We start from the raw sequence: 26,280 nt of genomic DNA, 5'->3' as shown, positions 1-26,280 counted from the left end.
GTCAGGTTTACTTTAAAATATTTAGAAAACCATGTATCATTTCCTTTACACTTCACAAATGCTTGCTACTTCTTGTTAGTATATCACAAAAAATATATATATTTAAGTTTGTGGGTGTCACTCCAAAAAATGTGGAAAAGTTCACGGGGTATGAATAGTTTTTCAAGGCATTGTATGTGTATATTGTGGCTCAATTATAACAAAAACTCTATTTTATCTATTGCTTTACTGTATATATACATATCTACTTAAGATTGTTACTATTATTTTTTCACTTCTTCTATTTGATATCATAATCTAATGCAGCCTTCTGAAACAATACAAACCACAGCATTATACAAGTAGACTTATTGTTGGAGAACTGACCCAATGAAATATATCCAAAAATATATTTAGGGAAGCTTTTGAGTTTGCTTTAACAATAAATCACATGATTTCTGTAATAAATGATGTACCGTAATTAATTACCAAATTTATATAGGGTAAGAAATATGTATTTTGATTCCTTCATGTTTATTTATCTTGTTAAAATCTTATTGGTTATTTTCTACTTTCTACTGCTTCTATTATAAATGCAGTTTAAATAGCCCAAAACCATGAGTTTGTCCCCAGAAACTTTAATATCCAAACCAAGTACCTGTGCATTTTATTTCTCCAGCTAGCCATTCCCCAACACAAGAGGGAGAAAACTTACACTTTCAAAAAAGGAATCCCCAGATAAATGGCTGTAGTGGATTTAAAAAATGTAGTTCTTGGAGTGACCACCCTTTGCTAAACAGCATCAAAGCATTTATTTATTATGACTGTGTAGCAACTCACTAGGGAAAATAAGATTACCGTATTTTTCGGACCATAGGACGCACCGGACTATAAGACGCACCCAGGTTTTAGAGGTGGAAAATAGGGAAAAAAATATTTGAAGCAAAAAAAATGTGGTATAATATTTAATAACATAAATAACATACTATTATATGTGGTGTTATTATATATAATAGTGTGTTATTATGTTGGAAGCTGTGGGACGAGTGTGGTGTCTGTGAAGTACCATATGAAGATGCTGGAGGGTGAGTATAAGGGCTCATTTCCACATGCAAGGCACACGTCCGTATCTCGCATGTGGAAACCAAGCTCTGGCGCCGGCACTTTTGAGCGGAGCTGTGCAGCTCCATGTGTTCCTATGCGGCCGCACGCTCCGCTCTGGAGTGCCGACGCCACAGCTTGGTCTCCACATGCGAGATACGGACGTGTGCCTCGCATGTGGAAATGAGCCCTAAGAATGGGGGCACAGGGCCTATAGTGAAAGCACCACTCCAGCACTGCAAAATAACACTGGAGTGCTGCTTTAAAATCCCATGGGAGAACTATAACTCCCAGCATGTCTTGCAGATCCTAGGACATGCTGGGAGTTATAGTTCACCAAAGGAGTGGCAGAGTGCTTTATAGTGTTTTGGAAAGACTGACCTCTTAATTGTGGCAGCCACACTGTGCTGAGGTAAAAGCTGGAGCATCCCATGGCTGCACACACAGAGCCCTCCCTGTTGTTGTTGCCTTTCCACAGCGCAGGACATAAGAGGAAGCTGCAGATTCTAGGTGGGAGTCTGAAGGACCTGTGATGATGTCAGAAGAGGGAGGGCTCTGAGCTGTCATGTGATGCTCCAGCCCGCCCACTCCTGACATCATCACAGGTCTTGATTGTGCACAACACTCGGCATCCAGGCATGGCAGGCAGGTATGCAGCGATCTCCTCTCTCCTCTGGCCCCCGCTGCTGCTTCCTCCTCCCCAGGACACACAGATTCTCCCCAGAATCAGTGCTGGGGAAACTGTGTGTCGCTGCTTAAGTGCAGTATTCATTTGCTGCTCCCGGCTCACCGCTCAGCTGATCGGTGGGCGAGGAGCCGCTAATGAATATTCACTGCACTTAGCATCAGCGGGGCCATGTGCTTTCCCGAGCAGCTGATTCCGGGCAGCGGGGACATCCTGAAGTGGGATAACAGTGCGATCCCACTCGCTGCTGCCCCCCTCCCCACATGCTATATCCGGACTATAAGACGCACTCACACTTTCCTCCCAAATTTGGAAGAAAAAAGTGCGTCTTATAGTCCGAAAAATACGGTATATACTAAAAACTGAAAGTGACCCCACCAGTTCATGTACAGTCTATATGTCACAGGTTTACCAAGACAGAGAGGAGCCAGAAGACTGCAGTGTCTGATCTCTCCCACTCCTGCACTGATTAGAAGCACTTCACTTTCATATAAATTGGTGCAATTTATTTTAGCAGTGCAGGGGTTAATCTGCTCTGTTGAGTGCTCCTGGAAGCTTTCCAGCATTAAGGCTCAGCTGTTCACAGTTAGCCACTCCCATCTCCTATATAATCTGGGCCCTGGCAAGCACTCGTTGTCAGCTAGCATTTGCTGCATGGCTGAAGGTAGTTGGTTTGGTGGATTTATCTGTGACTGTTGCTTGGTTTTTAGGTTTTTATTGTGTGATAATTTCCCTTCTTCACCTACTTTGGTTTTACCCCATCCTCCACTCCCCGGTGTATATTCCTGTTGTTTATGTAAGTATATTTGTGTGATTGGCATTTTCCTTTATCCCTTTATTACCTTATTAGTCTGGTTGGTGTATTACACAACACTTCTACTCCCCTCTTCCCTGGGTAGAGGAAGGGTACAGACTGAGGGCAAATTCAGGAGCTAAGGCAAGGTACGTGGCCCCGGTGTCTTCACCATCAGAAGTAATCCAGGGAGCAGCGAAAGCTAGGGTGTTATGGACAGGGAAGGAGCCCTTGGTCCCAGGACACCCGACAACAGAGTCGTGAGACTAGGTATTCTGACTCCAAAGTAACTAGCAGTGCCTAATCACATACTAGGAGAAGGCAACTCGGACCTAAACTAAATATACTGCTTAAAGATAAACAGGATATAGAAGCAAATTTTAGCAATGAAACAGCAAAGTGAAAACCCTTACATGGAATTTCATAGACCAGCTATAAACATCAACAGAATGTAAGAATATTCAAATGATATCACCAGGAGGGGGACATAATATAAAACTGCATCCAAAAGGTGAAAGGCAGACAAATTAAAACATCTGTGTTAAGCTAGACAGACTGCAGCCAGAATAGCAGAACCCAAACAAGAGAAAAGGTGTGTCTCCTGTGGCTCAACAGAAAGAGAAGCCAACCACAGAACACAAGCTCCAGGGATTGAATCTAGGCCACTGGACCCTCAGAAATCCCCAGACCGAAACTTTAACACTTGTCACGTTGTTGCTGTCGACGTCTGATACATCTGGAACCCAACATTTGCTCCCCCTTATACTCCGGAACAAAACTACGTGATAAAGCAACAGCATCATAATTTTTAGTATCAGGGAAATATGTCACTGAGAAATCAACATCAGGTTGACTGAGGAAGGAGCTTTAGAAAAGGCTATCTTGTGGGCATAAAAAGCATCAACAGAGTCATGTACACCAACAGGAGAAGTTGGTACCCTTCTTGATCACAAAAGTAAAAGGTTTGACTATGACCGAAAAGTTCTTAATGAACTTATGATAAAAATGAGCAAACCCTAAGAACCTCTGTAAATGTTCAAGATTCGTTGGTTGTACCCAATCAAGAATGGCCTGTACCTTAACGGGATACATCTTAGCACAATTATAATACCTATGCAGTAGAAGAACTTCACACTCAATCTCAGAAAAAAACACCCTGATAATCATGAACAAAATCTGGAGGAGTTCTCATAAATGACAAAGGTTTAGCTAAACAATTGAAAAATAGAAATTCACCCAAGACTTCACCTAGCGAGGGAATTTCTGATGTTCCACTTCCTGTAGAGAGTAGATATCCTGACTCTGTAGTTAGTAGTGGTTCCTGCGGGTGCAGAGTTAGCCTAAGCAAACTAGGAGATGGCAACTCGGACTTGAACTGCCTAAAAGGTTGCCGAATTGCTTGACGGACGTCCTAAAGAACTGGAGGGCAGAGCAGAGTGTGAATTATCTAAAAGAGAAGAAGTGTGCTGAGCAAAGTAAAGATCCTGGAGTGAGTTAACCAAATAGATGCTGACCATAGAACACAAGCTCAAGAGATTGAATCAAGGAGCATGACAATTTTTCTAAATACACTTACAGACAGTTTTAAAGCGAAGAAACTCAGCAGAGTGGTTGTTCCAAACATCATAAAAAATGGACCACAGATCTTCTGTGGATCGATCTAGGTTTGCACAAATCTTTCTGTCTCTTCAAGTAATCCCACACAAGCTCAATGAAGTTGCTATCAGGTCCCCATGAGGTCATAAAATCAGTTCCAGTACTCTTTCTTTTTCTTTATGCTGAAAATAGTTCTTAATGGGATTTGCTACATGTTTGGGGTCAATGTCCTGGTTGCATAATAAATTTGGAGCCAATCTCCCTTATAGTACTGCATGATGGCTATACCCATCTACTGTTTGGAGAAGTCTGGCTAGCAATGGTCTTCACTGGAGAATTGTGGCCAAAAATCATCCATTTGACATGGAAACAAAGCCAAGTGACCCAACTATGCAAGAAAACAAAATCTGGGATACGGAAAAATGGCAGATGTTCTAGACTGATGGGGAAAATGTGAGCTATTTGGCTGAAATAGAAGGCAGTTTGTTTGCTTAGGGGCTGAAGAGCAGTACAATGATGAATGTCTTTCGGTAACAGCGAAGCATGGTGTAGGATCCTTTAAGTTTGGGGTTGCATTTTAGAAAATGGAGTTGGAAATTGAGTTAAGGTGAATGGTGTACTGTTGTGAATTCCGTTTCCGGGCTCCCTCCTGTGGTCATGAGTGGTACTGTGTGAGTTCTGTTCTTGGGCTCCCTCTGGTGGCCTTTAGCGACACGGCTAGTCTGTATCTGGGTTCCAGCTGCCTGGTTTTCTGCCACTCTGGCTCCTATTTAACTCCACCTGGACCTTTACTTTTTGCCAGCTGTCGTTGTATTCAGTACTGGTTTGATCTCTCTTGGACTTCCCTTGTGACCTGTCTCCTCCTGGAGAAGCTAAGTCTTGCTTGTTCATGTTTGCTCATTGTTTCCCTGAAAATGTTTCTCACTATATGATGAGTTCAGTCCAACTTGCTTATATGTGATTTTCTTGCTTGCTGGAAGCTCTGGGATGCAGAGTGCGCCCCTCACATCGTGAGTCGGTGTGGGGGTTCTTGTATTCTCTGCGTGGATAATTTTTGATAGCATTTTGTACTGACCGCACAGATTCCTTGCTATCTTCTGACTATTTAGTATTAGCGGGCCTCATTTGCTAAAACCTGTTTCATTTCTACGTTTGTGTTTTCCCCTTCACTCACCGTTATTATTTGTGGGGGGCTGTCTAAACTTTGGGGTTTTCTCTGAGGCAAGTGAGGCTTTGCTTTCTCTCCAGGGGTAGCTAGTTTCTCAGGCTGTGAAGAGACGTCTAGGTTTTTAGGAAACGCTCCACGGCTGCCTTTAGTGTGTGTGGATAGGATCAGGGTTGCGGTCAGTAAAGTTCTCACATCCCCAGAGCTAGTCCGATATTCTGGTTTACTTATCGGGTCAGTTTGGTTATCCTTACCACCAGGATCATAACAGTGTACTCAATGATAAGAAATATAGGCAAATACTTATCATTATGCAATATTATCAGGGAGGCATCTGATAGGCCCAAAATGTATTATCTAAAAGGACAATGACCTAAAAAAATGTTATTAAGAACTATCTTAAGTGTGAAGAAGAACAAAGAGTTCTTTAAGAGATTATATGGCTCACACACAGCGCTGATCTCAACATCATTCAGTCTTTCTGGGATTATACTGATGGATTAAGGGCAGCCCGCTTTTTCCTTGAAGGTACCAACTGGGATGGCCACTTTTCAGAATTTATTTTGGAGTTATTACAGTTTATTTTGACTCACAATTATTTTGTATTTAAAGATAGATTTTATTTACAGGTGCAGGGTACTGCAATGGGTGCGGCATGTGCCCCGACATATGCAAATTTATTTTTGGGATACTGGGAAAGACACATTTTTCAGGGGGACGGGGTACATGCCGCAGACCCAGTGGTGGGCTGGTTTCGTTACATCGATGACGTCCTTATGATTTGGAACGGTGATGAGACCAGCCTAGCCAGATTTATGCAGGAACTCAATAATAATATTTTTAATTTGAAACTCACTTACACTTGGCACAGGAGTCAGATTGAATTTTTAGATATCACATTATATGTTGGTAAAGATGGGTTTATTGAAACTGATTTATTTAGGAAAGAAACATCGGTCAATTCCTTGTTACATGCATCATCGGCACATAATTATTCAATAATAATTAAAGCCATCCCAGTTGGACAATTTTGAGGAATAGGCGGGTGTGCTCGACAGAGGCCCGCTTTGAGAGACAGTCTTCCATCCTCACTAAGCGATTTGAAGATCGATGATACAGCCGTCGGTGCATCAGGGCAGGATATAGACGGGCCAAGTCAGCACGTAGGGGTGACTTATTGCTACAATCTAAGAAAACTGAGTCACCCAGTGAATTTGGGGTTAGATTTATTTCCACCTCTAACTGTCACTGGGGTCGGATCCGTGAGAGTCTTAACAAACATTGGTCTGTGTTGTTGACCGACAGAGTTTTGGCATCGCAGCTTCCCAAATCTCCTTTAATGACACAACAGAGAGGTAGGAATCTTAGAGATGATTTGGTGAGAAGCCACTATGTGGCTAAAACAAAAAATCCTTTTGGTGCAAACAAACCATGACGGGGTTGTTATCCTTGTGGGGTGTATGTCGCGTGTCCTAACATCTTGACATGTGAGACCTTTAAAACATCAGATGGGAGCAGGGAGTTTAAGATCCGAGAGTATATTTCGTGTAGCTCTACGTTTGTGGTATATTATGCCACATGTCCCTGCTCTCTTATATACATTGGTCTCACATCAAGAGAGCTTAAAGTTAGGACACGTGAACACGTACGCGATATTGTGGCTGCCAAAGAAGTGATAGACTTGTCTAGTTTAAAAACTCTGCCGAGACATTTTCGGACACATCATGGCTCCGGCCCTAGTGGTTTAAAGGTGAGGGGCATAGATAGGGTCCATGGAGGTATCAGGGGTGGTAATATGACTAAGATCCTGGCACAATGTGAGTGCAGATGGATTGTCACCATTGATACCCTTGCCCCCAGAGGACTCAATGAACAACTGAGTTTTGCCCCTTTTTTGTGACTGGTTTTGTCACAGTATATAGTGTACATCTGATATATTCCATTTTTCCATCCGTCTGTGTGGCATTCCATATTTGGTTAAGTATTTTTGGGTGTTTTTCCTCTCTCTGTTGTTATCCCCCTATTTCCACTCAATTTTAATAGTTCTTTTTATTCATGTTTGTCTTTTTGTGTTTTTTCAGTTCTTTTATCCAATTTTTCATGACCACGGGCTCAGAGTTTGCAAGCTATATGGAAGGTTTCTCAAGTCTACACATATGGATCACAGAGAATAAGAAGACTGTTTGTCTATTTTTGTCGTACTGTACATGGAATGCACTTTTAGCACCTTATCAGGATTTGACATATTTAATTTTATCTCTCTTTTCTTACTGTTGAATGAGTATACAGGCTCTTTTGTCGTACTGTACATACAATGCACTTTTAGCACTTTATCAGCATTTGACATATTTAATTTTATCTTCTTTTTCTATTGTTGAATGAGTATACAGGCTCTTTTATTGCCTAATATCACTTGTATCTAGTCACTTCTGTTTATCTTAGGCACGTTTATCACTTTACCTTGTCACAAATATAGTTGTTGTAAACATGGCTGCGCCCTTGGTCTCCGGAAAAATGGCGGCTGGTAGAGCGCATGCGCAGCTGTCGGCCCTGACGCCCGCGCCCCCCCTGGTGGCTATCAATATGAGCGGTACGCCCATGTTATGAGACGTCATCTGGCGGATTTCCGCCCACATGGACGCTCTGCTATGACGGCCACTGATGGGGAGGAGGAGAATGTGCGAGCCGCAACTGCGCATGCGCCATTGTTTCCGGCCTCACTTCCAGTATTATTTAGATATAAGCACTATAGACGGGCACTACTTTGATCCCTGTTGAAAAAGCTCACCGCGAAATGCGCGTCCAGGGTATTCAGGTGGAGTGTGGCCGGGTGTCCCCTTGATACATGGGTAAGTTTGCACTCTTTACAGCACATTTGTACGCCATATGGTCATTTATGTGGGATAGTCTGACGTGGTTTTGATGCTCTGCTGAGCTATTTTTGCAGGCCCTCTGACCTGGCAATTAGAGACCTATCTTAGTGCACACTATAGAGATGTTTCCCTGCAATACCACATCCACCTGTTGTACTGTCATGTTCTCCATATTCCATACTCCTGTCTGATATATGCTGCATACAGCAGATATATATATGTCTATATGATTCAATGGTTATTTATTAATAAATTGTGTATTTATTTTACTATGTTGTTTGGGACTGCTTTACTCCGTTTTCTTTTGTTATATTTCTGGGATTACATGAATGGAACAGGCAGAAGGAGTTATTTAAGAAGGGCATACTGATCGTGGACACAAAGGATCCATGCAGGAGGAGCCGCAGATGCCTATTTCAGCTGGTTGCATGTCTGATGATGCACATTCAGCTGAAATGTATTGTGCCGCAGAGACCCACTGAGTCCCTACACGCTGCCGGCCAATCAGAGGATGGCAGCTGACATTGGCATGTCAGTCACAGGTGGCCTCCATATTCATGAGCTTTATATTATGCCATAGTGATGAGCGAACGTGCGCGCCACTACTCGGTACTCGCCCGAGTATCACTATGCTCGGTGTACTCGGCGAGCAGCGAGCATTTCCGGGATTATTAGGCGGGAGCTCGGGTCTCTGCCCTGAAATTCTTGTGCTCTTTAGAGCACCAATGACAGTGCAGGGATTGTCAGCCATGCACTGTAATGCCGCAGCCATCTTTGTTGTGGTATTACAGTGATTGGCTGGCCGCACAGCATCATCAGATCTATAAGAGACCTGGCGCCGCCCTGCTCACCGCATTCTGCTCCGGACTTAGTGGGTGTAGGGAGAGCTGCTGCTGAGATAGGGTCAGAATTGTCCTTGTAATAGTTAGTCCAGGTCTGCAATTGTTCAGTCCACAACTCCTGAGAAACCAACAGTCCTTTTTAGGGCTTATTCTGGGGTCCCGAGATTTCAGCGCTAGGTATGCAGGGGAGTCTATGTGCACATATCCATATCAGTGCAAGGCCTGCAGGCACTGTATGTCAGTACATAGCTCTCACTGCATACCTCCCAAAGCTCCATAACTGTCTGCTGCTGCTGCTGCTTATTTACTATATACCGAGCTGCAGTGTTCCTTTTTTTTTTTCAAAAATTCACCAAAAAACAAAAAAAAATGTATACAGTCTGTTATGTCAGACTGAGGCCTGGTGTATTTGTATAAAAATCATAGTTTTGCAGGCATAAGTAGCATAGTTCATTGTGCTAGCCTTGTTCTACTCTTTTTTTTTTTTTTAATTCACCAAAAAGCAAAAAAAAAATTTAAAGGGCCACTGTCACCCCCCCCCCCAGCCGTTATAAACTAAAAGAGCCACCTTGTGCAGCAGTAATGCTGCAGTCTAACAAGGTGGCTCTTTTAGTTTTTGATTCATTTATTACCTCAATAAAGCATTTTAAAAATTGGCCACAAATACCAGATATTGTACCTGGAGGCGGTCCGAATCGTCCTCTATGAAGCTCCCAACTGCCGTCACTCTTCTCTTCAGGGGCGATGGTCGCCGCCCCCTTCGCGCTGTTGCTTCTTAAATCCGGCGCCTGCGCTGTGCGTGCCTGCCTGGGGCAGGCGCAGTCTTCATTGTCAGTCACAGCTCAGACGCAGGGTGCCTGACTGCGCCTGTGCGGGCAGTGCGGCCACCCTGTTACTGAATCCCCGCCCCGCACTATGTTATTCATTATGCACAGTGCGGGGCTGGCATTCCTGGGCATGCGCACTGCGCTGTTCAGGCGCTTCCCCATCTCGGACGCTCCCCCATCTCTGACGCTCCCCCAGCTCCCCCGCCTTCCAGCATTGTTATTTGCGCTGCCACATTACAAACGCTGGTGAGGATTAGTGTATATATATACAGGGTGGCCGCACTGCCCGCACAGGCGCAGTCAGGCACCTTGCGTCTGAGCTGTGACTGACAATGAAGACTGCGCCTGCCCCAGGCAGGCACGCACAGCGCAGGCGCCGGATTTAAGAAGCAACAGCGCGAAGGGGGGCGGCGACCATCGCCCCTGAAGAGAAGAGTGACGGCAGTTGGGAGCTTCATAGAGGACGATTCGGACCGCCTCCAGGTACAATATCTGGTATGTGTGGCCAATTTTTAAAACGCTTTATTGAGGTAATAAATTAATCAAAAACTAAAAGAGCCACCTTGTTAGACTGCAGCATTACTGCTGCACAAGGTGGCTCTTTTAGTTTATAACGGCTGGGGGGGGGGTGACAGTGGCCCGTTAATACAGTCTGTTATGTCAGGCTAAGGCCTGGTGTATCTGTGTTTGAAAAATCGTATTTCCACAGGCATACATAGCATAGTTCTGTGTGCTAGCCTTGTTCAATTTTTAGTTTTTTCTTAAATTCACCAATAAACAAAAAAAATTATACAGTCTGTCTGGCTGAGTCCTGGTGTATCTGTGCTTGAAAAATCATATTGTCGCAGGCATACGTAGCATAATTCTGCCGCTGGTGGAATTATAACAGATAAGCGCATCAACTGTCAACTGAAAATGATGACAGGCTGACTCATAAAAAATGAACAAGGGCTGGATTGGGAAAGACTTCTGTACACCATCAAGTGAAAACAGCGAAACATAACCTCAAATACATTCTCTGTTTTGGGGAGGTTTATTCTCATGCACCTCTTCACAACCACATATGGGTATACGCTTCCAGATTTGGTCTGTGTGTTGTTATCCTCCTCCTTAGGGCTCATTTCCACATGCGAGACATACGTCCGTAGATGAATTGAATATTCTTAGCGCATAAATTGGCCAATTCATGTGTGCCCATCAACCATGGCAAAAAATATATTTGAGAAGTATGATTCATATTGGATATTTGTCTGTGTTTTCACATGGCCTAGATTCATGTACATGTGCAGCTGTGTTCTTTTTTATCTATATTATGCAGTTTGCAGCGTGCACGTGTTCACATTAGGAGTGCTGGTTGTTTTTTTTCCCTCTATATACATATATATTTATACAGTATACAGTGGGGCAAAAAAGTATTTAGTCAGTCAGCAATAGTGCAAGTTCCACACTTAAAAAGATGAGAGGCGTCTGTAATTTACATCATAGGTAGACCTCAACTATGGGAGACAAACTGAGAAAAAAAAATCCAGAAAATCACATTGTCTGTTTTTTTTATCATTTTATTTGCATTTTATGGTGGAAAATAAGTATTTGGTCAGAAACAAAATTTCATCTCAATACTTTGTAATATATCCTTTGAAGAAAGGAGAAAACTAGGAGCGTATGGATATTTAAATAGTAGAAAATGCTTTATTAAATAACATATGGTTAACAAGCTTAGTAGCAAAATACAAGAAAGCACAAGACATACATAAATGTGTACACTATAAAAGGATGTTTAAAAAGAGGAGTGGGTAACCCCCGGTGTGCACTTGCAAGGAAACCACCATACATGGCTACATATTGTGAAGACAACTGCTACAAACACCTGTACCACTGTGATAGCAATAGATGTGCCATGTGGCGTGTGGTAGAAAGTTAAAGGGTTAAAGGAGCAGCGCTTACCCGTAGGAGGCACCAGGCAGAGCACACCAGTTAGGGTCCACAAAACGCGACCCCCGACGCGCGTTTCGCCCGCAAAGAGACGGCTTTTTCAAGGATCCCACCCCTGACAGGGACCCCCCCCTGAATCTTCCCCTGCAACACCCTCTGCCACAGGATGTTGCCTGGTTCCAACCCAGTCAGCTTCTGTTCTAACTTTCTATCTAACCCCCAGTTTTACCAGATTGTGAGGAGTGGCCTAATACATAGCACCCTTAGCTCCCCCTGGAGGCCAGACTATGAAGTGTATTGGTGTCTGCGATACCTGGTCAGGTGAACTCCTTCAGTGCCACCAGACGTACCATCACTCCCCTTAGCGGTGGAGCATCAGTACTGCAACGACCAGGACTCTGGGGTGCTGCACTTTCACTGACAAACATTTGAGAATAATCAAACATAAAGCGACCAGGAACATATTATCCTCCAGAGCTGTCATAAACTAGGACTATAACCTACCTGTAGTGCCTAGAAGTACATGGTGTTCAGTGCTCAGAGACCACCACTGAGCAAGACACAGAAACTGGGCCAAGAAATATCTAAAGACAGATTTTTCAAATATTTTATGAACTAATGAGATGAGAGTGACTCTTGATGGTCCAGAGAAAATGAAACCATGGCTGGATGGGTAGCAGGCATAGACCTCCACTTCTACTCAAAACACCAGCAAGATGGAGATTGGGTACGGCCATCAGCTAGTATTATTAAAAATAAGCTAGCTGGACCTTTTTTTGGTTGAAGGTGGACTCAAAATCAACTCCCAAACCAACTGACTTCAGAATACATGTTCTTAAAGCAGTAGTACAGGAAAAATCTTTCAAGAAAACAATGATTTTTATGCAGGACAATGCTCCACTATATGCATCAAAGTATTCACTTCTTGGCTAGCCAGTAAAGGCCTTAAAAGAGTTTTCCCACAAACAAAATACATTTTAAGTAATAGATATTGGAATAAAAATAAGCTCCACAATTTGATTGGTTACAAATATGTCCCTGTACTGAGATAATCTTATAAAAGTGTCCCTGCTGTGCGCTGTGTAATGGCTGTGTCTGACCATACAGGGACATGGTTTGATCATACCACAGCTTCTCTAGAGGAAAGGACGCAAAAGAGTATACTGACAGGACAGCATGTGACCACAGATGATTCTTTTTGTGAGGTAAAACATGTTTAAAAACAAGCAGCAAATGCTTAACTGCACAGAAATCTTTTTTTAAAATGTCATAAATGTAATTTGTACATTTTGAGTTGTTTGGTTATTATTCTTAATTTAACTGATGAAAATAAACCATTTAGATGTGAAAATTTAAGTTTTTCATTTAGTTGCATAATAATTCTGCAGCATAAATATTCTCCTAAGACAAAGCCTCACATTCTTTCTTAAATATTCAGGTTTTAGATTTACTAGACTTTTGGATTGACCTACAGCACCACAGTTGGTCAATAACAAAATTATTCATCAAAAATACAAATTACCTAATAATAGTTGACACAGTGTAAGTGTAAATGTTAAGGGACTGTCCGGGCATATGTACTGAAGAACTATTCACAGAATAGGTGGTTGTCAATTAGTGGTTGTCCGACACCTAGCGTTCACACCGATCAGCTCCAACACCAAGTGCTCATATCGATCAGCTCCAACACCTAGCGCTCACACCGATCAGCTCCGACACCTAGCGCTGACACCAATCAGCTCCAACACCTAGCCCTCACATTGATCAGCTCCAAAACCTAGCACTCACACAGATCAGCTCTGACACCAAGTGCTCATACTGATCAGCTCTGACACCTAGCACTCACACCGATTAGCTCCAACACCTAGGGCTCACACCGATCCACTCCGACACCTAGCGCTTACACCAATCAGCTCCGACACCTAGCGCTCACATTGATCAGCTCCAAAACTTAGCGCTTACACCGATCAGCTCCGACACCTAGCGCTCACACCGATCAGCTCCGACACCAAGTGCTCATACTGATCAGCTCTGACACCTAGCGCTCACACCGATCCGCTCCGACATCTAGCGCTCACATTGATCAGCTCCAAAACCTAGCGCTCACACAGATCAGCTCCGACACCAAGTGCTCATACTGGTCAGCTCTGACACCTAGCGCTCATACTGATTAGTTCCAACACCTAGTGCTCACACCGATCAGCTCTGAAACCTGGCACTCACACCGATCAGCTGCTTTTTTTGCCCTGGTGGCAGCCGGAAGTAAATACTTTGAACGAAGTTGCAGAGCACAACTCAGAACAAAGTATAGTGATCTCAGCTGACCACTGCTGGTGACTGCAGCACAGCTTCCATTCGAAGGAATCAGCTCAACTGCTACACCATGAGTGTGTAAGGGGTTGCAATGTGATATCTGCCTTTAACCCCTTTCTTGGTTTGTCCCGATGTTTTATATTGACATTGTATATTCTTGTTGTCTAGTACTGTATATTTATGTTAAGTATTTTTCTGCTTCTGAAATGTATAGACTGTAGTAATATAGGGAAAGTGCAGTGTTCCTGTCTGGCCACTAGATGGTGCCCAATAAACATAGTATAGTAGGAATAAGGAAACCAGTATGTAGATAGTTAAACATAGGAGGGGCACGGTGGTTGAGACAGAGAGAACTTCCTGACAGGAGTTAGTTGGAACCAGGGCGCCCATTAGCTCAGGTGGGCTAGCTAGCCCTGGGCTACATCATGCCACGCAACATTAGAAGAAGTAAAGGGCCCAGCCATATAGCATCTCTGGTCAGGACCTTATCAGAAGAAGCAACAGCAACGTACTAGCGGTAAAGTATTATTGGTACTGCAGTTGGTAGAAAAGGCTAAGCAGTAGGGGCAGGTCGCTCATCATGTGGCAGCTTATTGGGTGGGCTGGCACCCTCAGAACCGGGGCAAAATGGCTGAGGAAGTCCCCAAACGGAGTAAGGCTGAGCAGAGAGGATGCTGAGGGATTGAAAGGTAAGGTCTGTCCCGGAAGCAAGCTTAGCGACAGAGAGAGGAGGACAGGGACAGGAGAGGAGCTGCACGTTGTGAAAACTGATGCTGATGCTGGTAAGAATCTGGATATGCTGTGTAAGGAACCCAGTAAAGCAGTTGTTGTTAAAGTTGAGCTGGACTGTGTCTCTCTTTGTGTGATACCGACGACAAGGAGCCTTCAGCAGCCCAGAGAGGAACCTGATGGCGCAGAGACCCAGAACGCAGGTATGCCGAGGGAGAGGCACTATTGTACAGTGGGAAGAGGCCAGGGTGTGATACAGGGATCACTCTCAGCCATGACTACCACCCTGACCCACCCCAACAAGTGTTTATGTGGCGCCCCAGGGTCCTGGTCGTCACAGTAGCATTGCTTTCCTCACGGGGAGAGTGATGTTACACTTGGAGGCAAGGACGGATAAGTGTCACCAGGTAAACACAAGCATGCAACACATTCACACTCCAGGCCACCAGGGGGAGCTTTTGATCCTATTTACTAGGTGACTCCCCCTATATATATATGGTAGTTTTGGAGGGAAAGGGAGAGAACAGTTCTTGCCAGGAAACAGACTGGATCAGTCTGAGGCAGAAGAGGGTTTAAGGAGCTGTGTAGCCACAGTGCAGCAGCTCCTGGAAAGAGACTTACAGAAAGCCAAATATATTGCAAAGAGCGTGTAGGAGAGCGAAGCACAGGAGAAGATACCAGTGGGACACCAGCCACGAGCAGGCTGCCTCCTTCTGAGGCGCAGAGACCGGTAGCCGGAGCACAGAGGTTGTAAGGAACTCTACGACTTACATCAGAGACCGGCAGGACAGCTGAACTTCACATTACCTGTCCGCCTTAATACCCAGGAGACACGGTGACACCTTTAGAGCTCGGGGCATGCTAGAGTCCCTATAAACAGGCTCAAGTCACCAGTCATACGGGTTGTGTCCTATCCTATACGGGGGACAGAGAGAGAACATCTGTGAGGGCCTTATCTGAAGCCATAGGCAGTAAATGACTACAACACCACGGTGCTAGAGGAAGGCCTTGATTTCCACCTGGATAAGGGGACTCCAAACTTGCCTCCAAGCCAGCAGGACCCTGCCTGCCCTGTGATCTGGTGCCCTGGACTGTGGTTGCCTGAAGTCATCAGTAAACAAGGTAAATAGACTGCAACCTGTGTCCTTGTTTTTTACTGCACCATTCACCATCTTCCATCTACACACCGGGAGCCCTGGGGATATACTTCACCTGTGGGAAGTTACACCATCTAACTGTCATAACATCACCCCAGAGGACCCCTTAAAGCAGCGTCAGTCACCACTGACCGAATACCACAGGTGGCGTCACGAACATAAAAACTTTATTCCCTATAAAAGACCTTTCCCTTTTACATGGGCGCCCAGGGCCATGGACCGGGTCGCCACCGTAACATCCCCCTGTGAACACCGGACCCGGGTACCCCACGGCCCTGACGGGCGACTCATTTACAGCCGAATGGAGGAAAAAACAGATGATCTGTGAGTGTGCCACATGTCAGAACGACCCACATCAATCTGGTATGTGTTATGTATCCTGTAGACCACCCCTTTAACGTCTATCCGAGCACAGCTTAGTGTAAATACATTCGCATATGGGCCCAGTAGCATGCAGAATCAGACATCTGATTCACGAAACTGGCTTCTAATACAAAAGAAGTTGTAGAAAATGTTTCCAGGATTGCATCTGGAAAATAGCTACTGCAATACCACGATAAAAACCCACAAGTAGAGTTGCACTTATGTTTCTCACTGCAGTTACATTAGTCATGATGGAGCCAGTGAGAAAAAGAAAAAACACAAATCTAACACAAACAGGGCATGCTGTAATTTTTATGCAATCTCGTTCACAACAATGCAACCTGGCCAGTGTGAAAATACTTTTTGGAGACTAACCACATGCGGTCTAATGCTTTGGTGCTCAATGTAGCTTTCACCAGTTAGAAGTTGGATAATCCCAATGTCTTAATTTTGTCTGTAGAGAGAAAAGTGTTTACTATCCTCAAGAATAAGGTTTTTTTTATGTACAGACATACAACACAATTAAAAAAAAATAGTTTTTGATAATTTGTAATGCATATGTGGCGCCCCTGTGGGTCCAGTCGCCACAGAGATACAGCACCTCAGCCAGAGGTGTGGTAATCTGCTCTCAGGTAAGGAGGGGGGCACTACCCGAAACCCACACTAGCATCCAACACCACACCACTCCAGGCCATGGGATCTGGGCGGACCCTATTGAGGGAGGGCCCCATCTCAGGCTAGAGGGGGAACTAGGTAGAGGGGGTTGATGGAGAGAGTGACAGTTAGAGGACGTGTCATGGAAACAAGAGGGAGGAGTTAGTCAGTCAGTTAGAGAGTAGGTGGGGAGGAGTTGAGGAAAGCAGACGTGAAGGAAGGAGCTCCTGAGAGAGAGGGTCCTAGGGGCCTGGGAAGTGAGGAATCCACCCATGGCGCCCGAATTCACTCCGACTGTAGTCGGGTGGAAGGACCAGGTCTCAGTGGGGGGACCGGCCCCCAGACTAGTGGAGAACTGCAAGACTCAGCTAGCAAACCGGAGGCTGTGGTATCTGTAAGTGCCACAAACACTTCCACACATATTTGCTGAAAAGGCGGCCACATAGGATCAAGGGGACCAGGAGAAGGTGGCCCAACAGGAACCAAGGCTGCTGGCTTGGGACACTGTGTGTGAGGCGCAGGGCAGGAGGGCTAAACCAGCACAGAGAGACAGCCAGGGAAGGTACATAAGAAAAGAGAGTCTCGGAAAAGTGCACCCAAATTACCTGAGAGCTGGCTGGATCACATACCAGGAGGACACGGCACCCGAATGGTGATTGTACTTAAGAACTGTGAGTAAAGTGTGAAAACTGCACCATGCTATGTCCTCAGAATTATTACTGTGCCACCTGCCCTGCACTACAACATTCAGCATTATTGACTTTAACACTTTAACTGCCCTGGGGCCTTGCTCTACCCGTGGAGAGATGTAACATCTCTGCTGCGTCACCAATTGCCCCAGTGGACCTGAACCGCAGCGTCGGCAGTTTTCCTTATTACTGAACACCACGGGTGGCGTCACAAATTAATCCCCTATAAAATTTATTTCCTTTACCCTTCATTTCAATTTTATTGGATGCCCAGGGCCACGGACCAGGTCACTGCTGCCTTGACAACCCCCTGAAGAACCGTCGGACCCGGGCCGAGTACCCCACGGCCATGGCGGGCGCTCCACATATGTTTAAATAAAATACAGGATTAGGGTTGAGCGACCTTTACATTTATAGGATCGGGTCGGGTTTCACGAAACTCGACTTTTTCAAAAGTCGGGTCGAGTGAAATCGGCCGATCCTATAAAAAAGTCGGGGTCGGGGTCGGCCAAAACTCGAAACCCAATGCAGTGCATTGGGTTTCCAATGGTTCCCAGGGTCTGAAGGAGCGGAAACTCTCCTTCAGGCCCTGGGATCCATATTTAAGTGTAAAATAAAGAATTAAAATAAAAAATATCGCTATACTTACCCTCTGATGCGCCCTGGTACTAAGCGGGAACCTTCCTTCCTTAGAATCAGCCTTCCAGGACCTTGCGGTGACGTCGCGGTGACGTCGCGGCTTGTGATTGGTCGCGCGGCCGCCCATGTGACCGCTCGCGCGACCAATCACAAGCTGCGACGTCACCGTGACGTCACCGAAGGTCCTGGAAGGGTTGATTCTTAGGAAGGAAGGCTGCCGGAAAGAAGCCGAGGGTGAGTATATTCCTATTAGGTATATACTCATCCTCGGACGCGCCCTGCTTCTTTCCGGCAGCCTTCCTTCCTAAGAATCAGCCCTACCAGGACCTTCGGTGACGTCACGGTGACGTCGCGGCTTGTGATTGGTCGCGCGAGCGGTCACATGGGCGGCCGCGCGACCAATCACAAGCCGCGACGTCACCGCGACGTCACCGCAAGGTCCTGGAAGGCTGATTCTAAGGAAGGAAGGTTCCCGCTTAGTACCAGGGCGCATCAGAGGGTAAGTATAGCGATATTTTTTATTTTAATTCTTTATTTTACACTTAAATCTGAATTCCGATACCAATTCCCGATATCTTAAACATATCGGGAATCAGTATCGGAATTCCGATTCCAGATTCAGAAGATCGCCGACTTCATGGCCGACCCCACACAGGGGTCGGGTCGGGTTTCATGAAACCCGACTTTGCCAAAAGTCGGCGACTTCTGAAAATTGCCGACCGGTTTCGCTCAACCCTATACAGGATAACAAGTTCATTAATCGAATTATTCACCTAGAAAAATGTCTGCTTTTACAAAAAAACTATGTCATGTCTGTAGTGTGACTAGTATTGCAGTTCAGCCATATTCACTTGAATATGGGCAATTAGAAAGCTATAAATTTTTTGTGACCTGAAAAATATACAACACTAATTCCGAAAAATTTGAAATTCTGTGTAGAATGTAAAGAAAAAAAAAAGAATGCAATGATTTAGTAATCTCTTATTGACATATATTACACAACAGAACATGGCTCACATATAAGAATGTAAAGCATGCCATTTTAATTGAAACAATAACTCATTTAAAAATTGACAACAGTAACACCTCTCAAAAAAGTAGGGATAGGGTTAACAAAAGGCTGGAAAGTAAGTGATACTAATGAAAAATAGTTGAAGGGCCAATGTTCAACTAGCTAAGGCTAGTTTCACATTTGCGGTTAAGTCTGCAGCGTATCGTCCAAAACCGCAAACGCATGCAAAAACGCATGCAAACATATGATAACGCAGAGTTTTTTATCTGCATCAGCTTACACTTGATGGTAAAAAAATGCAGCGTTTGTATGCGTTTTTACATGTGTTTGCGCTTTTTATGTGCATGCGTTTGATATTTCTAGGAGGGTGTGTCTTTAATTGGCATGTCTAAATCAGTTCCTGGACATTCGCAGTCCAAAGTATGCAAGCGCATCAAAAGCATGCGTATGCAAATACATGTGTACGCATACATTCCCATAGACAGTAATGCGTTTTTTTGCCGCATTCCTTGAACAACCGCATACATTTCTAGGCGGCAAATTGACGCCTCTAAAATTACTACATGTAGCGTTTACGGCGCCAAGCTGCAGACGACGAAACGACGCATGCGTTGTCAAACGCGGCACAACGCAACCAATCGCAGACACATGCATACCTAATGTTAAAGATAGGAATACACGACGCATGCGGCAAATTGTGGCACAAACGCTGCGGACACAACCGCAAATGTGAAACCAGCCTAACATGACCCTATAAAAAGAGCATGTAAGAGAGGCAGAGTCTCTCAGAAGCAATGATGGTTGGGGTACATCAATCTGTGAACAATTGCATCCAAAAATTGAGAAACAGTTCCTGAAACATGTTCCTCAACATAAAATTGGAAAGACATTAAATATTCCACCAACAACTGAACATAGCAAAACCAAAGAAATGAGCAGGAACATAAGGAACATAAGTTGGTATACGTGTAATGTGTAAGAGCAAGTTCACATTATGGTCATTTAACAGACAAAACCTAAGATAAAAACAAGTTTAGAATACATAATATTATAAAAAGGTGCCAGAAATTTTGAGAGAAATCCATGTCCACAAGGGTCAAACCCGACGGTCAATAATAGATGCTCATAATCTGTGAACCCGCAGGCGCACTATATTAAAAACAGACATGATTCAATTGAGCAAATCACTGCATGAGCCCAGGAATACTTCCAGAAATCATTGTCTGTGAACACAGTTTGTTGTGAAATCCGCAAATGCAAGTTAAAACTCTATCATGCAAAAAAGAAGCCATATATCAACACAATTCAGAAACGCTGCTATCTTTTCTGGGCCAAAGCTAATTTTAAATAGAGGCAAAATGAAAAAGTGTTTCATAGTCAAATGAGACAAAATTTGAACTTATATATTTATACCACAGAAGCGGTGTCCTGGGTACTCTAGATGAGAGGGACCATCCAGCTTGTTATCAGCGCACAGTTCAAAAGCCGGCATCTCTGATGGTGTGGGGTTGTATTAGTGCCTATAGCATTTGCAGCTTACACATCTTGATAAGCTGCATATAGCATAGGCATTATATAGAGGTTTTGGAACAACATATACTCCCATCCAGACAATGTCGATGTCAGGAAAGGCCTTGCATATTTCAGCAAGACAATTCTAAGCCACATACTGCATCCATCAGAACACCATGGCTTCCCAGCAGAAGAGTTCAGGTGATGACCTGGCCACCTGCAGTCCAGACTTTTCACCAATAGAAAAGATTTGGTGCAATATAAAATAAAAACTTCGGCAAACCTGAGACTGTTGAGCAGTGAGAATACTACTTCAGACAAGAATGGGATAACATTCCTATCCCAAAACTCCAGCAATTGGGCTCCTAATGTCCAACATATTTACAGACTCGCAAAAAGAAGAGGGGATCCTGCACAACGGTCAACATAGTCCTATCCATACTTTTTTGAGATGTGTTGCTGCTAACAGTTTCTAAATTAGTTACTGTAATTTCTTAAAATGAAATGCAAAATGTCTGACTTTCATCTTCTGCGTCCTATGTTCTGTTGTGAATAAAATATGCCTACTAGAGATTTCCACATCATTGCATTCTTCTTTTCTTTTACATTTTACACAGTGTACAAAGATTTGGGTAATTGGGGTTGTATATACAGTATCTAGTTTAAAATGTACGTAATAAACCACAATTTTGACCATGCAAGAAATAGTCTATGTCTCTTTTGAAAGATCGTTGAGGAATGTAGTAATAATGTCTACTAGATACATCATATTTATAGGAAATTGGCCAACCTGAGCACTTCTGACAAATTCTAGTAACTATTAATCTTCCTGTGTCAGCAAAGCAAGTAACAATATTCTTGGTATTACATAATTCGGATATATCCAATCTCTTCCTTGAGCATTAAGTTGTTTGGTAATAACCTGCTCGTTAGGTATTTTGAAACAGTGAGTACAAGCAAACTTTTTCATTTGTTGTGTATCACTGCATTTCCACATTTAGATTGCATGATATCCTATCAATTTTATATTTTTTCATACATGCTATCCATGCATTTATTATATACTGTATGTACGCTACTAATATTTAATTGACTCCATATATATTTATTTTTTTAATTCAAGTGAACCTCTTGAAAACAGAAACTGTCGGTAAATGTTCTTAAAAATTCTAAAAAAAAATAGGGTATTTTATGCTGCTTAGTAGCACAGTAGACTTAGCTTTCAATTCAAGTTTCTGTAGGCTATGAGTATTAGTGACTTCTAAACTGATGTCATATATACAGTACAGTGCATAGGCCCCGATTTTTTAAGACTGGAGGTGTTCACGCCAATCTTGAATAAGAGATTTGCTCTTGTTTCAAGAAGAGCACACCTCATAATGAGTCGGACTCTGTGTATGCCTCACCACAAATCTTATTCCAGTCCCTGCTAGAGTAAGATTTGTGGCATAGCTAATGTCGCCACTTGTCATTAATTTGACGAGCGGTGGGTGCCACTACTTCCCTGTACCAGCCCAGCTCTACCAATTCATGAAAGCTGGGTAAAAATTACGTGAGGACACCAAAAAAGTCACAAAATTTGAGTACTGCCTCAAGTTATACCAAAATTATGCAACATTTCAAACGTTTTACACCTGAATACTGGTGTTAAAGTTTTGATGAACTGGACCCATGGTCTCTACACCTACAAATTACTCAGGAGAGAACACAGACAGAAGAGGACCCTTGTGCAAGAACAATATATGAGCCCTTTGCAGTCAATTAGCTCATCATAATGCACAATTCCAGCTTTGCCCCCTTTCCTCTTGTGTCCCTGTGCGGCTGCACAGGTTACACTAATAGTTTCTCCGCCCTTGAGTCTACCTTTCATAAAAACAGTACACAAACTTAACAATTCTCTTATATTCCTTATGGGACTTTCCCTTCTGCCATTTTTAGTAAGAATTTACAGGAAGATGTCAGACTTATGCAAAAACATAAAACGTTTATTTTGCAAGGGCTATCATTTATTCTTACTTATAACTATTTATCCTTTCGAAAGGACATGCACCTTCCGCCCTGTGGTACTGCGATATTGTTTAAAATATATATTTTATTTATATCACCAAATTCAATATTTTTACAAAAAGTTATTATAATGATGCCTCCTATCTAGAACAGATCAAATGTGGTCCCCAAATTACGAGTGACATATATTATATAACAGATGGCAATCATGCCTTAGGTAATGTCCCTCATACCACTACTGTTAGAATCATAAATAATATCCAAGAAGGAATATCCTCTGGAAAGTCCAAAGCAAAGTGCTTGAGTGCATGTAAACATTACCAACCGTATAGGTATAATAAAGTGCTTATCTAGACATAATTATGTCTATGGGAAAACCACAAAGGACCTGCTTTCTACCCCAACACGCGTTTCAGTAAGTTCTTCTTCCGGGGTTTATTGAATTTGGTGATATAAATAAAATATATATTTTAAACAATACATTCTGTTGCCTGTCCATTATGGTGGGAGGTTTTGGTTTCTAGAAGTATGAATATGTAGGCAGGTTGCGGGATGCAGTGACAGACAGAAGGCAGAGCAAGAGTTAACAAATTTAACAGTTTCAATTTAACAGGGGGTTAACTGCTCGCAGGGAGATGAAGGGTTAAACAGGGGAATAGCAGTCCAATTGGGGAGAATATGCAGGGTAAATAAACAAAGTGACAGTAGTTCTGTGATGCACTTATCGTGTCAGAAGTTCTTCAGAATGCAGGTACCATGTGGGGGTTGGTAGAGCCGTCAACGGCTGGCATGGTGTTTGTCCAAGAGGATTAAGCTGGGAATCGCGGTCCGTCTTCTGGCGGCAGCGGTCGGTCTCTGGTACCTTCCGCTGAGCCCCTAGTCCATGAACATAGGCAGCCAGAGCAAACAAGGCCGCAGCACTATCAAGGGCCTCTGCAGGCGGGAAGGCGACTGATGGTAAGGTGGGTCACAAACGTCTGTTCAATAGCTGGTTCTCTCTTTGCGCCACGGGTGCTGTACTCACAGTCACGAAGTGCACGGCACGTCGCTCACTGCCAGTTACCGGGCGCTCAGTACTTCTCTCTCTGCAATCCCTGCTGGTCACAGCGGGAGTACACAGACGCGGGCCGGCGCAGCCCCAGTGCTTAAGGGCTGGAGCACATCTCTGTGCTGTGCACTGCCTGTTCCCAAGACTGACTGCTTCCGTGCATGCTGTGGCTGTTGCCATTTAGCCACATCCCTTACTTCCGAGTGCAAAGGTCTGTCTGGTCTATTATTCCTTCCCCTGGACAACAGAGGAGACAGCCTCGACAGTTCCGGACCCGGCATAGGACAGGTACCCACGGCCCAGTTCTCCTCCTTACAAATACATCCTAACCATACAGAATTTGCTGTTTGTTAGCAATGGCTCCAAAACTGGGCAGATGTCTCCTTGCTAGTTTAGTTATGATAAACATACTGGAGAATAAGATAAAGTTTTGTGAAATTGTGCAAAAAAAGCGTACTCTACACCCCGGACCCCGCCTGTGGGGGTACTGTTAATTTAAGCCGCTCTGTGTTTTCTGCTAGTCTGAAAAACAAATAATTGGCATCAGCTGTCTCATTGCCATTAGTAGGCCAAATAAACAATTTTTCCAGACCGCTGTGTGTTTTCTAGTAGTTTTAAGAATCAATATGCTCTGTGAGTGAAATTTGTAAGCTGCTTCGGAGGGGGTACTCTGCCACATGTTCTGTGGGTGAAATTTATAACTGGACTGGAAGTAGCTAGCATCATTCTCTGTGAGGAGACTGTTAAAATGTTTATGTTATTCATTTACTTCCTGTTTTACCATGATTGCTATGTGACATTTAGCTTTCTTTTTCAGCCCCCCAGCCCTTACTATGATGATTTTACAGCCATTTTAAAGCACCAAGGTTCAGGTCCCCATTGACTTCTATTGGGTTCCAGTCCGGGGTCAAGTCCGAGGTCAAGTTCAGACCCAAACTGAACTTTTTACTGTATGTTCATCGAACCTGGCGAACCCGAACAGCCACGAGTTCGCTCATCTGTATGCACGAGGGCTTGTCTTTTGCACCCTGAACTTTTCTTTTAATTGATACCAATTTGGTGCAGATACAATGTTTTGTTAGCATTTTGTTAGTATACAGCAAAAATCAAAGTCTGCTATGAATGCCAGTAACATGCCGGCTTTCACAGGAGTCTATCATTCATAACTGTCACAGGGATATTCTGCAGACCTTCGGCAATCACGACAACTTATAGGAGTCCGGTAATCGCTTTGCTTTTAGAGGAAGATGATGGCTAAATAATGCAGCCATCATCTGCCAACAGAGATTCTGCAACACTACATTATTGCAGTATATAGTAAAAATCATGGCCTCCTACGAAAACCAGCCACAGTATGGTCTTCATAGGAGTACCGTCATCACAGGCACGAGGGTCTTCAGCTGTCATGGCAACCCATTGACATCTTGAAATCACATCATGGTGGAGGCGATGGGCATGTGGAATAGCATGCCACCAGGTCTCATGCTATGAGTGCTAATGTCAGAAATTGACAGCGACATTTTAGAAATTAACGGCAGCTGGCCAAGCTCAGCACCACCCATTTATGTTAGAAACAGCTGATGGCTGAATAATACAGACATCATCTGCCAGTAATAATGCAGACTCAACTTCTGCTTGAAAGACAGGGATCCGTCATGTGACGTAATAGTAAGCCTTATGTTAAGAACGGGTTAAAGGGTAACAAGATGTGTAATGAATATGCAGTACATTAAAGTGAGTGTGTTTTTCATGAATATACTGTCCTTCCTGAGATTTATTTTGTGGTCAGAAGAAGCATTTCCTCGTTATTTCCAGTTTGAATCCATTGTTATATTGAGCCCTGCTCTTCTGGGCAGAGCTTAAGATGGCCATATAGAGTACATTAGATAAAGTTGGACCAACAAATGAACATTTATTCGTTCGGTTTTGGGCCCATACACACCTTAGGTTTTATCAATCTGCATTCGCTTTAAATCAAACAGTGGTTTGATGCAACAAGTGCAGACCATCAACCAAAAAAATCAACATGCCTGACTAGTGTTTTCAACGATTACAAATGTTTGGCGGTCGAAAAGATTAAACGCTCATTTAATCAATCAAGCTAACAATCGCTTGATAGGATCAACACACGCTAGTGTCGGGAACTGCACCAAACTGAGACGGCTTAGGGAGCTCTTGCACATACAACTGTAGGGAGAAATCAGTGAAGTCGTCTAAGGAAGTGGAGTGGACCAGATAGATTTCATTGATCTCTTGTGCAAGTGCTTCCTAAGAAGCCTGTGCAAGTAATCATGGGGATGGTAGTCAGAACAGAAGCCCTGGAAAATGGATAGATTCAGATAGGCAAGGGAATTACTATATGAA

The 26,280-nt window shown here is 43.7% G+C and overlaps 1 protein-coding gene across 2 annotated transcripts in view; it reads right to left on the bottom strand.

Annotated features, from left to right (window-relative positions):
• The window catches only part of LOC143815566 (uncharacterized), a 201,967-nt gene that overhangs the window by 88,122 nt on the left and 87,565 nt on the right, over positions 1-26,280 (bottom strand). The window lies entirely within an intron of this gene.

Source organism: Ranitomeya variabilis, chromosome 3, assembly GCF_051348905.1.
Source record: "Ranitomeya variabilis isolate aRanVar5 chromosome 3, aRanVar5.hap1, whole genome shotgun sequence".
NCBI classification, from domain to species: Eukaryota; Metazoa; Chordata; class Amphibia; order Anura; family Dendrobatidae; genus Ranitomeya; species Ranitomeya variabilis.
Note: the sequence above shows the minus strand (reverse complement) of the source record. Positions and strands in the feature narration are given on the sequence as shown.